At 34.3% G+C, this 16,566-nt stretch overlaps 1 long non-coding RNA gene across 3 annotated transcripts in view; it reads left to right on the top strand.

Annotated features, from left to right (window-relative positions):
* LOC140594954 (uncharacterized) overlaps positions 1-16,566 on the top strand; it is a 312,365-nt gene that overhangs the window by 141,938 nt on the left and 153,861 nt on the right. For all 3 annotated transcript variants that reach the window (XR_011996239.1, XR_011996238.1, XR_011996240.1), the window contains exon 2: positions 12,383-12,537. This is a non-coding gene — a long non-coding RNA (uncharacterized lncRNA). The remainder of the gene's footprint in view (positions 1-12,382; positions 12,538-16,566) is intronic.

The raw sequence follows: 16,566 nt of genomic DNA, 5'->3' as shown, positions 1-16,566 counted from the left end.
TATTTAGAGAAATTTTATTCATAATAGCCAAAAATTGGAAACCCTAATATTGTCCACCAATAGACAAGTGAATAAATAAATTGTGATATATCACCTGGTGAAATACTGCTCAGAAACAAAAAGAAAAAATCTATTGGCAGACAATCACATGATCGTCTAAAATCATGTCCAAGAATCCAGACATGAATTAGCACATGCTGTATCATTCCATTTACGGGACATTGTAGAAATGACTAATTTAATCTGAAGTGATAGAAAGCAGAGCAGTGGTTGCCTGGGGCAGTGGTGGATGGTGATTGATTAAGAGGGGGCATGAGAGAGCTTTTTGGGTGATGATTACATGGATAAAATCCATTGAACTGTGCAATTAAAATTACTAGATTTTATATAAATTGTAACTCAATAAAGTGAATTTTTTAAAAAAATAAATGTTTATAAGAACTAACCAGAGATTTTTTTGCTGATAGAAGTGTAAATAAAGTTAATGTAGTTGGGAAAGCACTTGAAGATAGAAAAAATGGAGAGATGAGAGGTAACTAATAGTATGGAATGCACAGCTGTACTAATTAAAATAGTCTGAAACAATGTGTGAATGGCTCAGAATAGAGAGAGCTTTCACCAGGGTTTTTATAATTAATTAAATGAGCACGTAAATCCTAACAAGTAATACTGTATAGACATGAGTTCAGAATTAGGTTTTGAGTTTTCTTACGTTGTTCAGAGAAAGCAAATTTGAAAACGTTTCTGGTACCTAAAAAAGATTTTAAAAAATGAGGGATATATTCAGGATACATTTGTGCTCACTGAAAAACAAATCCATATAAATCAGGAACAATTTGCACATGCTAGTCAAGTGGCATTTTAGAAAAAAAATATATAGCTGTATAATGTGCCAATATTAAGTTGATGTAATTCTTATTTTTCCCTCTATTTAAATAGTTTTCTTAGTCTGATAATATGTTGCATCAAAAAATATTTCATAGGGGGCACCTGGGTGGTTCAGTGATTTGAGCATCTGCCTTTGGCTTCATGGTGTGATCTAGGAGTCCTGGGATTGGGTCCCATATTGGGCTCCCTGCATGGAGCCTGCTTCTCCCTCTGCCTATATATATATATATATATATTCCATAAAACAAGGGAGATTCATATACCCTAACTTTCCTGTAGGAAGCCCCAGTTACCTTTTTTGCAGACATATAGTAGTACTCCCTTTAATATTGACAGTATTACACACAATTTGAAGAGGTCTAAACATTCTGAACCATGCAAACTTTAAGGAAGAATTGTGCTATAAAATTGCTAGGTGAGTGGGATGGGGCAGGTGGTTGACTAAAAAATACTGGGCTTCAAAGGGAAAGGAACTCAATTCTAAGTGTTACTATTCCTCATAGGAAGCCTGAATGTATTCTCGCGGTCCTGGATTTTGTAACTCAAGAAAGAAACACGGTGAAGAAAGCTGAAAGGATGGTCAAAGTGATAGACAAAGAGATACTTGACTTTGGAGGTTCAGGCAAACATCTGAGATTCTTCATCCTGGCATTGACTCTGACCTAGGATCGTACCAGGCATACCCCAAACTTGGGATCTTTTGCACCTGCTGATCCTGTTACCTGGAAAGCTCTTCACGTAGATTTACTTTGCCACTTGCTTGCCATCTTCAATCAAATATGCACTTAGTCAGAAAAGCCTGGTCATTCTCTCTAAGACTGCAATCTGCCTAACACCACTATCGCTCTTCCTCTCATCCCACACACGCTTCCTAGTTCCCATGCCTGCTTTAGTTTCTCCTTAGCATAATTAGATGAATAGATGATAGATAGATAGATAGATAGATAGATAGATAGATAGATAGATAATAGAGAGAGATTTATATTTCAGTTTGTCTCCCCTCCAGAATAGCTTTGTGAGGGCAGAGACTTGCATGTTTTGTTACTGCCCTATCTCAGCACCTATAATGATGCATGGCACATAATGGTACTTAATAAACATTTATTGACTGACTGACTAACCAAATGAACGAATTAGTGATTGACCGAAGATTGAAAATTAGGAACAGGGCTGGAAATGTAAAATTGCTACATGGGGTGAGTGTGTGGGGGGGGGAATAGGAATGCCAGTGTCATGGACTACCTTATCCAGAGAACTCTTCTCTAATATGTTCAAAATAATTAATTTGGGGTTAATAAAAGAGTTTTTATTACACACTGAACCTGAGTCTATGTGAAGGGACCTTAATAAAATTTTAGATAAATCAATAAGGACAATGCATAATGGGCTTTAGTAGAAATGATTATTTTTCATAAATAAAGCTAATCTCTGAATTGTCACCATGATAGATATTCCTGCAACTCTAAAACAACCTCTGATGCTACTGATGGAAGCCAGTTCTCAGGCTAAATGAAGCATGATGCCCTACTGTGACAAATCCAATTAATCTATTTCTTCAACAGCATTTATTGACTACTTTTAATAAATAGCATACCTAAGCGACGATAGGAATTACTGTGTCAAGAGGTGCTTCTGAAGTGACCTGTGTATTCTAAGTTCCAGAATTTGACTTTAGCTCTTAGCATGTCCCCCTTGGAGTAAACATCTAGCCTACTGAGATCTTAAGCATTTGTGAACACAAAATAAATATAATACAAATCATAACTTAAATTGGAGTCCACAGTCACAAGGAAGATAACATGAATGGACCCTCATCTGTTTTTATCAGCTTGATGCTGTGTTACTCTCAGATACCCTCTTTTACTCCACTAGTTCCCCATTACACAGAAGTTTGAGTTTGAAAGGTCACTGCCTTATGGCTTTTATGCTGCTTGCTATGAAGTCTCTGCCGGTCTGCAACTATCTAAAGTTCAAAAGTAAAATAAAATTTTTCAACAGCTGTGGCATCGCTATAAAAAATACTCCCCTATTTGTAATTTCTTACTAGAATAATCTTTACAATAAAAAAAAGACAAAACAGAAAAGAAACATAAGTTAGGTACTCTGTCCTTTATCGTATGTTGCAAAATGTCTGTAATACTTAGAAATAATCTACAAAATAATTTCGCTTTTTTAAAGTTTGAGAAAGTATAGAAATCACATCTACCTTAGTATAAAATTATGTTTTTTTGAGGACGGACACTCTCTGAAATAAAGTTCCTGACTCAAGGCAAAATCATTTCATCAATACACACATTTCATGTGTTTATTTTCATACAAAATCTACCTCCACATTCCAGCTATTTATTTCTTGTACATGATATAAAAGGTAGATATGCTAGAGGTTAAGGGGAAAAAATATGAGTGATACATTGTTTTATACAAAGAGTGTGGATTTCATAAAACACAGGGGAGAATTGAGGCTATCAAGAAACTTGTGGGAAAAGTTATTTGTAAGGAAATGTTTCAAATATAAGATGAAGGACTTAGGAAAAAGAAAGAATCTTTTCTGTTACCACAAAAGCCCATGCCTTGAGATACTGGTTAACTAAAATATAGTTGAAAAAATAACTCTATATTATTATAGAGAGTAGTATAAGAAACTCTCTCATAGATATCAGGTTAGTAACAGAAACATTTTGACATACCCACTTTGAAACTTTTGTTTAGGAAAGTACCTTATTAGATTCCTCTCCCTCTCTTTCTAGAGGAAAAGCCTGTCTCAACACTGATGTGATTTTTTTATGAAGTTATGTAATTGACATCGTATTGTACAGCTCCTTCTACAACTTTTTTCAATATTATTTTTTTGAAATTTGTCAATTCATATATGTAGCTCTGTCATTTTATATGTATATCTATCAAGTATTCCGTTGCAAGAAAATGCCACAATTTATTTATCCCTTTTCCTGTTTATAACATTTAGGTAGTTTCAGTTTTTCTCTGTGCTGTAATAATCACTCATGTACATTCTTCCCCAAGTCATCAGCTATGATTTCTCTGGAGTATATGCTTGTGAGTGGAATTGCTTGGTTTCAGAGAATGAGGCCGTTAAATATATTATAAATTAACAAACTGCCCTTGTAAGTTGCACTGATTTATATCACAATCAATGCAATGAAAAAGTCCCCCTTGCAATAATCAGGGCTTCTCCTAGAGGATGATAGCACATTCTGAGAGACATTGGAATTTGTGGGGAAATTTTGGGTTGTCATAACAGCTAGAAAGTGCTACTGGCATTAAGTGGGTAGGGTCAGGAAAATGGGATGACTAACAGTGCATGTCACAATCTCTCCGAACAAGAATTGTCCTTCTCCTCAAAGATATTTTAAGAATATAATTGGACATTTATGAAGATAAGCAAAACAGAACTAAATAAAAAATCCAAACTTGTGTGTAATTATCAGAGCTATGAATTAGCTGGTAGCTTCCATATAAATCCAAAGAACTTTTTGCTTAGTTTTAATCTATGCTGCATTTTCAGTGACTAGAACACTGTATAAACTGTAGAAAGACATACTTTTTTTTCTTTTTCTGGGAGATAGAGATATGCATAAAAATCAGTACTTAAAAAAACTTCACAAAGCACGTTACTAGTGACAATATCCATGATCAATAAATTGTCTACTAAATATGCCAGGATCTGTCCTGTACTCATTGCTGTCCTTTTCACCATGATATGGATGCAAATGCCTGACATTATGCTGTCATGACCAAATATTTATGTATTAAAGTGTACAATCATATTATAAGCTACTTTCTTTTATTTATTCTTTCATATTTTATTTATAATATTATATATTATGACATTATGATATTATGTTATTGGGTTTTTCAAAGATATGTAGAGACAGGTAATATTACTTGAGCTTTATACTAGGCTACTAAAGGAGACATTATGCCCAACACATGGTATTGGCAGACAATTAAAATTTTGCCGATCAGATGCAGGTGACATATTTTATTTTTCATTTTCTTGATGAATTTAGGTTGAACACCTTTTCATATCATTACTGAACTTTTTTTTCTCTTTAATGTATCATGTTCATAACCTTTGAGTTGTTTGTAGCTTCCTTACTGATTTCTAAATTTTGTTTTAAGATTTTATGTTTTAAGGAATGTCTACATCCAGTATGGGGCTCAACTTACAACCCCAAGATTGAGAGTCATGTGTTCGACCAACTGAGTCAGCCACGGGCCCCTGCTAATTCTTAATATATACCATAGAATAAACATTTGTCATTTAAATACATTATAAATATTTTCTTGTCATTTGTTGGCCTTCAACTTTGCTTATTATGCCTTTATTTTGGTAGAGAGGTTTACATTTTATTGTACCATGATTTAGTATATTTAAACTGTTCTAAGACTTTTACACAAAATTAATGCTTTCTGAGATAAATCTTTCTTTTCCTCAGGAATTTATATCTATATATCTCTGATCTTTCATATTTACCTTTGCTATTTTGAAGAAAATGATAATTTTGAGTGGGAAGTTGTGTGCTGTTTCTTCTTTTCTCACTTCCCTCTCTGTTTTCTTATCTGTTTTTGTCTCAAGATTTTGGCCTTGCCTCTTGCTCACTGAACCTCGGTCCCTACAGTTGTGGGGCAGGTCTCTTTCCTGCTAAGCTACTGGGGATTTTGCACTTCCTGTCATCCAGCCAGCTCTTGCTTGTTACATTTTCTGATCATATAGCTTTGACCTTGTCTTTATTCTTTTATAGATTCTCAAGTTTCTGCTTCCTGAAGCCATTTTGGAGTAGACTGTTCTGGCCACTGAACTGTGGTGGCTTTAAGCAGATGATCCATTACTGAATATCATTGCCATTATCTGTTCACAGTCTTGGATACCAGCAGGCCTGACACCATAGCTGTGCTCACAGTTCTCTGCATTTGTTCTATTTCTGGTCCGTGAAAGTATATGATGTGGTTTGGAGCCTGCATACAGTATGCTTTTGTTGTTGCCATTGCTGTTCACTCCTGTATATTTTCTTTATTGTGATACATATTAGAACCATGAGCTTTGCCCCAAGTTGCAAACTTATACTCTTGAGTAGAATTTGAGTACACATTTTGAGAAAAAGGAGATAGATTGTACATTTGTTAAATGCCACACATTCAAACATGTACACACTGCACCTGGGAAGCGAGAGCGCCTGTCCTAGTGATCAGGAAGCTATATCCCAGTCTTATGAACAAGCATAACTCCGTCCCTTCCTGAGGCAAGACTGTAATTTCTTAATAACAACCCAAGGTTTCAAGTTAATGGAGCTGCCACAGAGGCAGTGAGTGTAACTGAGACCCCCTAAGTGTTTATGCGCTCTTGTCTTACCTATTTATTTTCATTTGTGAGTCTAGGTTGAGAGTGATAATTGTTTAATTGTGCATATTGGCTTTTTCATTTTTTAAATTTAACGTTTCACAATGTTTTTAATCTAAAAGAATGTCTCATGCTGTGATAATCAACATGATAAAATGGAAAAATAAATAAATAGCCCACATTTAAAAGATTCCTCTTATCTACCAACAAGCCCTATCACTGACTGTAAACTTAATTGCAATATATTTCCTTAATGATCTCCTTTAATTGGTTACCCTGCTATGGTATCTTTGGAAAGTTGAAGTTCTGTAACAAAGCATTAGTGGTTAGTTCTCACAGAGAAGCTTATAGTGATCAGGGCACCTAAAAATAGCATTTCTTCAATATTTAGACATTTTAACAATATTTGTTCTTCCAGTCCATGAGCATGGAATGTCTTTTCATTTCTTTGTGGTGTCTTCAATTTCTTTCATCAATGTTTTATAGTTTTCAGAGTATAGGCCTTTCACTTCTTTGGCTAGGTTTATTCCTAGGTATCTTATTATTTGTGGTGCCATTTCTTCAATATTCAGCCATTATGTGAAAAATGAATATACTTTGATTTTCCTCAAGTTAAATTTCTTCTTACAATCATATAAAAATTGGAAGTAAAGAGAACATGGCCAACAGAAACTGCAACTATTTACAGAATGCCATAAGAAACAATAGACTTTACCTAGAATTTGAACCTCTTTCAATTTTCTTTGATTGATCAGTTGAGAATTTGAAATTGCAAACTCTTGGAAGACAGAATGTATCTGTTACCCAGAATGTCCATACAACTTAGTAATCTACTTACGGCGGTCAGTAAACACTTGCCCAAATAAATGATGAAATTAGTTCTCTTGTGCTCCACCCAGAGACCGAGCTATATGGTGTCACTTTGTTTGTTCCTTCAACTTCTTAAACATTATAATATTCCCAAAATAAAATGACCTAATGGACCTCCAGAAATTATTAAGCATTAAAAAAGAATAATTTGAATGTTTAAATCACGTGTATTTTGTGAAGTCAATTTTTATAGAAGTCACCTTTATCAAGATATTCTCCACCCTTGCCTGGAGGACCTCCTCTCCAATGTATTCATAGGCCATGCATTGTTCCCTTTACACTTTACATTCTGTTCTTACCATTTTAATTCTTTTCTTACCATTCTGCAACTTTCTTTTTTCACTCAACATTCAAAGTCAATGTGTATGTGTGTGTGTGTGTGTGTGTGTGTATACACACACACACACACACACACAGTACTTTTTCATTCATATGTCAAAATGTGAAAAAAGTATTTTTTTTAAGTAATCTCTACACCCAGTGTGGGGCTCAAACTCATAACTCTGAGATTGAAGGTTGCATTCTCTTCCAACTGAGCCAGCCAGGTACCCTTTAACATGTGAAAATTTTAAATTCTTCTCCCAATGGACATTTCCAGGTTTTTGGTATTGCAAAGGCATTTACTTTTCCAAGTGATGGAAACTGGAAGCATTATGCCAACAGTGTGTGATTAACTCCTGATTGTCATATCCTTTTAGCCCTTTGCACAGTTGTGCTTCTAAAGGTCAGTGACTAAATTTATTTATCAAGTCAAGTCTATCCCAATTTATGATTGATAAAGCTTGTTTTTATATCTTTTCATTCCTTTCTTTTTAAATTTATAAACTTATGTCTGCCTTGGTTCTGTACTAAATGCCATTTTATATTTCATAATTATTTATTTATCACATATACATTTTATTACAAAGTCATTAAGATAACTGAGTATGCATTGTGGTAGTAGTTTTAGTTTCTTACTTTTCTCATCTTTAAGTATTTTTTCCTAGATCATTGAATTCCAGTTATTTTCTCTTTATCCTTCTATCTTCTTTTAGGAGTCATCTCCAAATTCCAAAGTAATATGTTTTCTTTTTGAATCATCCTGATGGGTGATTAAGCTGTTTATCAACATTTCACAACATTGCTTCTTGTTGGCTTTTTTTTTTTTTTTTTGTAGCTACCTGGTAACTTGAGCACATGGTCCAGATCACACATCCCTCACTAATTTGATAAATCTAAAGTCTTTTTTTGAGATCTTGATGAAAAATGCTAAATTTGACAGAATCTGACATCTTTTGAAATCCTGGTAGCATATGCTAAATGTGCTCTGTTTTTACACACAGGTGGAGACAACATATTAAATAATCAACTCCTTGCTCTCAACACCATGAAATAGGTTATTTAGTTGGAGCTTTCATCCAAATCTCTCTGAAAGTAGTATGTGCTACAAGGCACTGTACTGTAGTGAGAAGAGTAGTTTTTGAGGTTGCATCCATGTCAACTTTTCCCACAGTGGAGCTGCTCTCCTTTTCTTCTACCTCTTTATTTTTTCAAATGATTTTCTTCCTTATCTCTCAGAAAAGGAGAGAAAAGAGGATTATCCTTCCATAAACCATGTGCCAAAAATAGTTATGATTTCTGTTTTGCTAATGTATAGATACATCATCCCCACAGTCTTAAAAATTAGAAAAAAAATAAACCTGCCCAGTCCAAATAAACTGTCACAGATAGTCTTCCATATCTCCACTTATATCATTATAATCATTAGGATATGAGTATGAAAGAGTGAGGGAAGAGATGGTTTCTCTCTTAGTGGTGAACTGCTCTGTTAGTTGCTAATGGCAGATTCATAATTATGTGACTGAGAGGATTAAAGGTTTATGGATATTAGGACCAGATGAACAGAAAATAACTGCCATGATGGCATCAGTGGATGTCTGCGAGGCTCCACAATAACTGGTCCAGAACCGAAAAATTGAATCAAGAGACAGCTGCTTGTTGCCAGTTGCCAAAGTGGACAGGTTCCAAATTTTAACCAAAATAGGTCTAGTCAATATTATTTCAAAACAGCCTGTCAAATTAGGTAAAACAACTACTGAAAATAGTAAGCTGAATCTTTTGCTAGACTGAATTTACTGGTGAGTCCAAACAAAATATCCGTCTGTTTTCTCTTTCAACCCATAAATGTTTATTGAGAGCTAACCAATTCATACTCAGTAATGAACAAGACAGATGAGTTCCTGCACATGCATAGCTTTTGTTCTAGAAGCTGGAGAGAGAATGTGAGTTTCACCTGCTGGAGTTTGAAACTAAACATTTTATGGTAGCTGTCTTTGAAAAATTGAGTAATTCTTAGATTAAGAAACATCATACAGAACAAATCTAAAACATTTGTTAATATATTATCTTGTTGGTTTCAGCTCTATTAGCTGCAACACCTTATCCCTGTAACCCAGAATGTGGACTGAAACCAGCAGTCTCCACATCACATGGAGAGCAGATAAAAATACAAATATTTGAACCTCATCCCAAATCTATTATTTCAGAAATTTAGATTCCAATTCAGGCTAAAACTTAAGGAACAGTTAGTGTACAACAAAGTCATCTATAGGACTCACATTGCAGACCACTGGACCTCATACCCAGAGTTTCAGATTCAGAGGACTAAAGGGAGCTTGAGAATTTACATTTTTTTATAATTTACATTTTTAATGAGTTTCTGGGTGATGCTGAGATGGTGGTAAGAGGACCATACTTGAAGGACTACTGGCTTATTGGTAGCCATCCTGGATGAACATTACATGAAAATTATCTGGAAGGTTTTAAAAACACCAGTATTTGGACTCTACCCCAGAATAATTAAAGCAGAATCTCTGCATTTGTGCCCAGACTTTGCATTTAAAAAATGAATTCCATGTGATTCTGATGTATATCCGGAGTTAAGGAAGTATGCTTTAAGAAAATCACTCCATCTCCCTGTGCTACCCTTTAGCACACAAGTAGAATGCTATTCTTCCTACTAAAAACCATCGGGAATTTGAAGCAGAACTCATTTTAAGCTTTTTCTACATAATGCTCCCCCCAAAGCAATAGTAAAATGAAAAAAAAAATCAATGAAACATATTATCTAGCATTATCTAGGTCAAAATAATATATTAAAACCCTAGGTATTCTGCAGAATTCAACTTAATAAGCAACTCTCAACTATATTGAAACTTTTTCCAACTGGGACACATGTGTAAATACAACTCTAATAGTTTTCATTTTTTAGGAAGACATGAATATGGGTCGTGGCATAAACATTAATCACAGTCTCACATCTTGCATTGTAGTGGAATAGAAATGCAAAAATATTTACGTTATGGATGTACTAAAAAAAACGATAAATCCCTTAGCTGGCACTGAGGCCATTACATCCACTAGTCAAGATGAAGTTGGTAACCTGCTCTTGGAGTGAAGAGCAAATGGCAATTTGTCTGGGGGAGCTAATTCTTGCTGTGTCTAGGAGACTGTGGCCTCTCTTCTCAGTCTTCTGTTCTGCAGGGAACCAGTGGGCCTTGGGGGGCTCTTTGTTTACTATCTTAGTTCTTTTCCATTACAATAAGCACCAGTCCTGTAAGTTATTCTGTTCCCCACACTAGTCTCCTGTGGCTTTAAAGCTCTCCAAATGCCACAAGTTCTCAATACCCCCACTTCCCAACTCCCCTGCAGAATTTTTAAGTGACAAGAAGCTGGAAAAATACAGATGGCATAATTATATATTTTGCAGTTGATTAATCACCACAAAACATTAATCACATTTTGTATAACAATACATAATCAAATTCTTTATAGTAGAAATTAAGTTTCTTTCTGATAGAAAATGGATTCCTTTAGGATATTGACAGGGTTTTTCAGCATCTGTTTGGCTCCCATTCCACATCTGCATTTGATTTTTGTCTGCTTTAGGGCTTAGTAAAGTGTGGCTTAAAGGTTGTTTTATAACTATAAATGTATGTGCTAATAGAAGAATTTGTTGAAAGGAAAATATTTGCACAAGTTAGATACTATAAATGTATTTTTTCCAGGCCATAACATGTTTCTTCAGTGAAAACCATTGGATTTTGTTTTCCTAAAGAGTAATCCCACTGAAATCAAATATAAATTATACATGTGTTTTTTTTCTCTTAATAGCTATTGAGATAAATTCTTAATCTTGTAATTAGCTTTATATTAGTATGAGATAAAATCCATGTATAACTTTTACAGAAATAATGTTTTATGATATAAGTGTCTAATTTCTTGATTATTATAAGATAATCAAACAAGTTGTATGTTATCAATTTGTGTATGCATATAGGTATTTATAATCATTTGCCAAATAACAACAAATGTATACACATTACATATATTATACATGAGCATATACAAACTTAAAGTTGCCTCGCTCTTTTACTATTTGGAATTTACAAACTGAAATTATCATACTTCTTAGTATTTTCAACATTCAAAAATAGTTATATATATTTGCCTGTATTTATATCTTTATTATGCCTCTAGGAAAAATTATGAAACAAAGATATACATCCTCTACTTTCAAGTGTTTCATTAGATGACCATGAGCATATGAAATAAGGGAATTTTCCAAAGCAAATATAAACAATAATATAATAATTCATATATACGTTATTAGATCTGCATGTGTGTGTGTGTGTGTGTGTGTGTGTGTGTGTGTGTGATGCTACTTTTATTTCACCACTATTACATAGCTGGACTGTAGAACTCAAATAATTCAATAATATTGAAACTCATATACATTTATTACAGCATGGGTAAATACGTAAACATTAATTTATCTCTAAAGTACTATTGAAGAAAAAAATGTAAGGGAAACATAATTTTAGGTTGGATGATTTGGATCAGAGAGAGGAATCATGCCATGTAATCTGATTACTGGAAAGACAAGCAAAATGTGCTAATAATAATTGAGAAGAATGGTCCCATGCATAGGGTAGAAGAGGAAAGAAGATGAAATCTCTATAGAGAGAGTAAAAAGATAAACCTGACTAGATCAGACGAGGCATGCTGAAGAATGGTTTTAAAAAGCATGATTATATATGTTTCTAATAAATGACATTTGTTTCCAGTTTTATTTAAAATTAACTTAACCACTGAAACTTGGCTACCAAGCACAGCCTCTGGAATGATTAATACTATATGATAACATTCATCCCCAGAATTTGGGTCTCCTGGCAGTGTTATCTATGAAAGGTGGTTGGAGAAACTGGCATGTCCTCTTACCTGCAGGTACATATGACCTCTCACACACCCAAGAGCCTGCAATCTGCATTTCCAAGAGACCACTGCAGAGATTTCCACAGCACCTCTGCTTGTCTAATGACATGGGCACAAGATTCCACCCTTATTTCACATTCAGCCAATGCAGCTCTGCACATGGAAAGGTAAGCAGTGCAGGCTTGATAAGCTTGCCTTTTGAACAAATAATTTGTTAGTCTGTGTTGGGAACTGGGATGTTACTAGTTCTGTGAAGCACTTTTAGTGCTGTGAAAAGTGGTATACAAATAAAATGATTGATGCCCTGTCAATAGGAACTTCAGGAAGAGGATCAAACAGAGCAGTTTCTTTTGAAGTAGGGATGGATGTGGGGGGAAAGGTGTTAGATTTTACTTTTCTATCTATCATAAACCCCAAAGCATCATTCCAGCAAGAAAAGAACCTGGTATCTGAACAAGGCAGAACACAGTTTCTTAGCAGTAGACACATCCCAGTGAAAAACACAAAAGCTGGATTTGTAAAAATCCATTCATAAGGATTTTATTGTAATTTTTTTCCCATCACTGGAATGATGTTGGCTGGAGCGCTTACATATCTTCATGCTTTCTTCTTTTTTGCCTCTATTTTTCATAGGCTTTTAAACTTTCCTTTAAAATGGCCAGATTACCATTTCTAAGGACATTTGGCTATGAAAAATATCAGTAAGATAACTTAGGAAATTGCTGGATATAAAATAAATATATGCAATAAATTGCATTTCTGTAAAATAGGTATATTAAAAATGTAAAAAATTAAAAATCACACCATACCACCAAAAATTGAAAATAATTAATATGACTTTTAAAAAAATACAGACTTTGTAAAGTCTTATGAAAAAAAAGTATAGACCTTTATTAGAAGATATTAGAAAATATTTAAATAAATGGAGTTATATACAGTGCTTACAGATAAAAGGATACAAAGTTGAAAAAATGTAATTTCCCCCAAATATACTATAACTTCAACACAATTATAATAAAAATCCCAGCAGGGCTTTTTTTTAATGATAAGTTGGTTCTAAAAATGTATGCAAGAGCAAAGTACAAAAATAAACAATAAACAGTACATTCCAGACATCAAGAATCGTTAAGACATTCCCAAATATAAATAATTATTGTAAAGTCAAAGTAATTCATCCATGGGGAAAATGGAGGCAAAATAATAAAAGAAAAGAAATACTACAAAGTTAGAAACAGACCCAGGTCTAGGGGAAAGTTGGTTAATGACCAGGTACACTGCTAGGTAGTAGGGAAAAAACATCTTTAATAAATTTTTCCACAACAATCACTGATCCATAGAAAATGTATTCAAATCTCTACCTCACACTATTAATAGTAATCACTGAGCTAGGTTAAAAATTTAAACATAAGTGTCCAAATTATAAAGACAAAATTACAAGATAATATAAAAGGATATTTTAAAGACCTTGGCCTAAAAAAATAATTCCTTAAATAAAACTTAATAAATGCAACCCACAAAAGATAAATAAACATGAATACATTAAACTTAACATTTCAATTTCTCCAAAAGGTCATTAAGCAAATAAAGACACAATGCAAACTGGAGGAAGATATTTTAAACATATACAATTAATGAATATTAGATCTAGAATACATAAAGAACTTCTCTTAATAAGAAGATGATTTTAGTGGGGATCCCTGAGTGGCTCAGCAGTTTACTGCCTGCCTTCAGCCCAGGGCATGATCCTGGAGTCCTGGGATCGAGTCCCACATCAGGCTCCCTGCATGGAGCCTGCTTCTCCCTCTGCCTGTGTCTCTGCCTTTCTATTTCTCTCATGAATAAATAAAATCTTTAAAAAAATAGATGATTTTAAGATTTTTTGGTTTATTTAGAGAAGATTTTTGTTACACCTACACACACACACACCTACACACACACACACACACACACACACACACTATGGTCAACTAGTTGGCATTTCTCAGAAGAGGAAGGAGAGATATTACATAATCCCATGAAAAGAACTTCAATTTGTCAATAATCAGCACAGCGAAATGTAAAATCTCTATGGAGGTATGTTGCAGTACCAACACACTGTTAGAAAATCAAGTCAGGCAAGTGTCGATGCTGCCTGAAGGCCAGTGGTTTTTGCATATTGCTGGGGGGACTGAATATTGAAAAATGACTTTGGCAAATAATTTGGCATTTTCTACTAAAAACGATAATTCTCACACTTTGAGACTTAACCATGTCATTCTTAGTTATTTATCCCAGAGAAATTCTTTCACATGTGCACTTTGACAGGGGCAAAAATATACATAACAGCATTGGGTGTACTAACAAAAAGTATTTGGCCTTTCCACATAGAAAATGATAAATACATTGTCCTACATGCATACAATGTAATTCTCTAAAACAGTAAAAATAAATTAACTAAAGCTATAATGCTGTCTTATAAATACAGCATCTATATCCATATCTACAACTATCAAACTAGTATCCATTTATTTCACATGAATATATTTGGTGCACATGTTTCTGTATAGATTACCATGTTCTTTAGATCTGAACTTCAAATTGAGACCCTTTCTTGTCTAACTCTACAAATGCTGCAAAATCAGAGAAGGACAAGTCCTTGGCCGTCTGATGTTTGCACCTCAACATAGAGCATGTGTCTCTTCTACAATATCCCTGACTTCTGGTCACTTTCACTCCAGTTTGTCCTGTGCATTCAAAAACCTCACAGGATATATTATTTTTAATTGTTGAGACAGCTCTGCTGCAAATAAGCAGGAGATATAGCTTTATAATTTCCATTCCTTGTATCTTTGTATGTCCAATGTGACTTAATTTTCTTGGTGTTAAATGTACTTCTTTTAATCTTTTATGTACGTGAGATTGGCTGCTTAGCCCTCCATAATCTGAATCATATTTCTCCTATTTTGGAATCTCTCTAAGTGTCCTTCTTAAAGAGGATGCCCAATTGAGTTCCAAAATTTCAGAAAACTGCTGAGCAACTCAAAAACCAATGGCAGTACTTGGCAGGTCTTTGATCTGGATGATATAGGTCATTCTCTCCCTTCAGTCATTATACATTCATCTACTCATTCATCTAGTGATGAGGAATTGAGAATCAAAATCCAAACATAGTCTGCCTTCTCACAATTTAGGGTACATGTGAGCTTGGCAGGATTTGGAAATTAAGGATATTTGTATTGAGTTCGTCCAAAATTATAATAGCACTTCTAGCAAAGGAGACATTCTTAATTCTAATTGGGGAGTTTAACTGCTATTTGCTACAACAGCCTATACTGCAGATTGTGTAAATAATGCTGTTTTATCACAGAAAATTAACAGGAAATAGACTCCAAGCTAGAAATTTGTTTACCAAAGGTTTATTGCATGACATCTTTAGGAACAAAAAATTAAGGGAGTGAGGGAAGCAGAGTTGAATTGAAGGAGAAGTCAAATTCTGATGCAGTTTCAACAGAGCCTTCAGCCAACCTCATGGAGACTTCTGGAGCTGATGTGGTTCTTCGGACATGTCTTGGCTCCAGCTCCTGAGATAGGCCTCAGTACTCTGACACTGAATAGCCACTGGATGTGTGCTGCCCCTGGGGAGCAGTGCTAACATGGGAGATAGACTCCTTCATCATAGGGCAACTTCAGGGAAGAAAATGCTTCTGGAGCCAGGAAAATGAGACTTGGGTCCTGGAAGAGAATCTGGCACACCACCACACTAATTTACTATATTGTAATTACATATATAATAATGCATATAAAATTAAAATTTTTAGAAAATTACAAAGTCAGAATGCAGAATAAGGATAACTTTCCATAAATGTATGTACGTTATTTCATGATATGTGTAATACATCCTGTCTTGAAGAATTTCCTTTGTAAACACAACTCCCAAAGCCAAATCCATTTTCTTTTTGTTTTGCTTTATTTCAAAATAACACATTACCCTGGAATGGATTTATGGGAATGTATCACAGAAATGGGAGAGACCATATGAAAAGGAATGATACTGGTCTCAAGGAAAAAAAAAATATATATATATATACACACACACACACACATACACACATGCTTATGTGAAACTTAAAAAAAAATCTTGCGTAAATGGATTTGAAAATTTATTGCCCATTTGAAAATAATAATTAACTACATGAATCTGAGAAATAAAATGATAT

Source organism: Vulpes vulpes, chromosome 13 (genome assembly GCF_048418805.1).
Source record: "Vulpes vulpes isolate BD-2025 chromosome 13, VulVul3, whole genome shotgun sequence".
NCBI lineage: Eukaryota > Metazoa > Chordata > Mammalia > Carnivora > Canidae > Vulpes > Vulpes vulpes.
The sequence above is the reverse complement of the archived record's forward strand: the minus strand, read 5'-3'. Positions and strand labels throughout refer to the sequence as shown.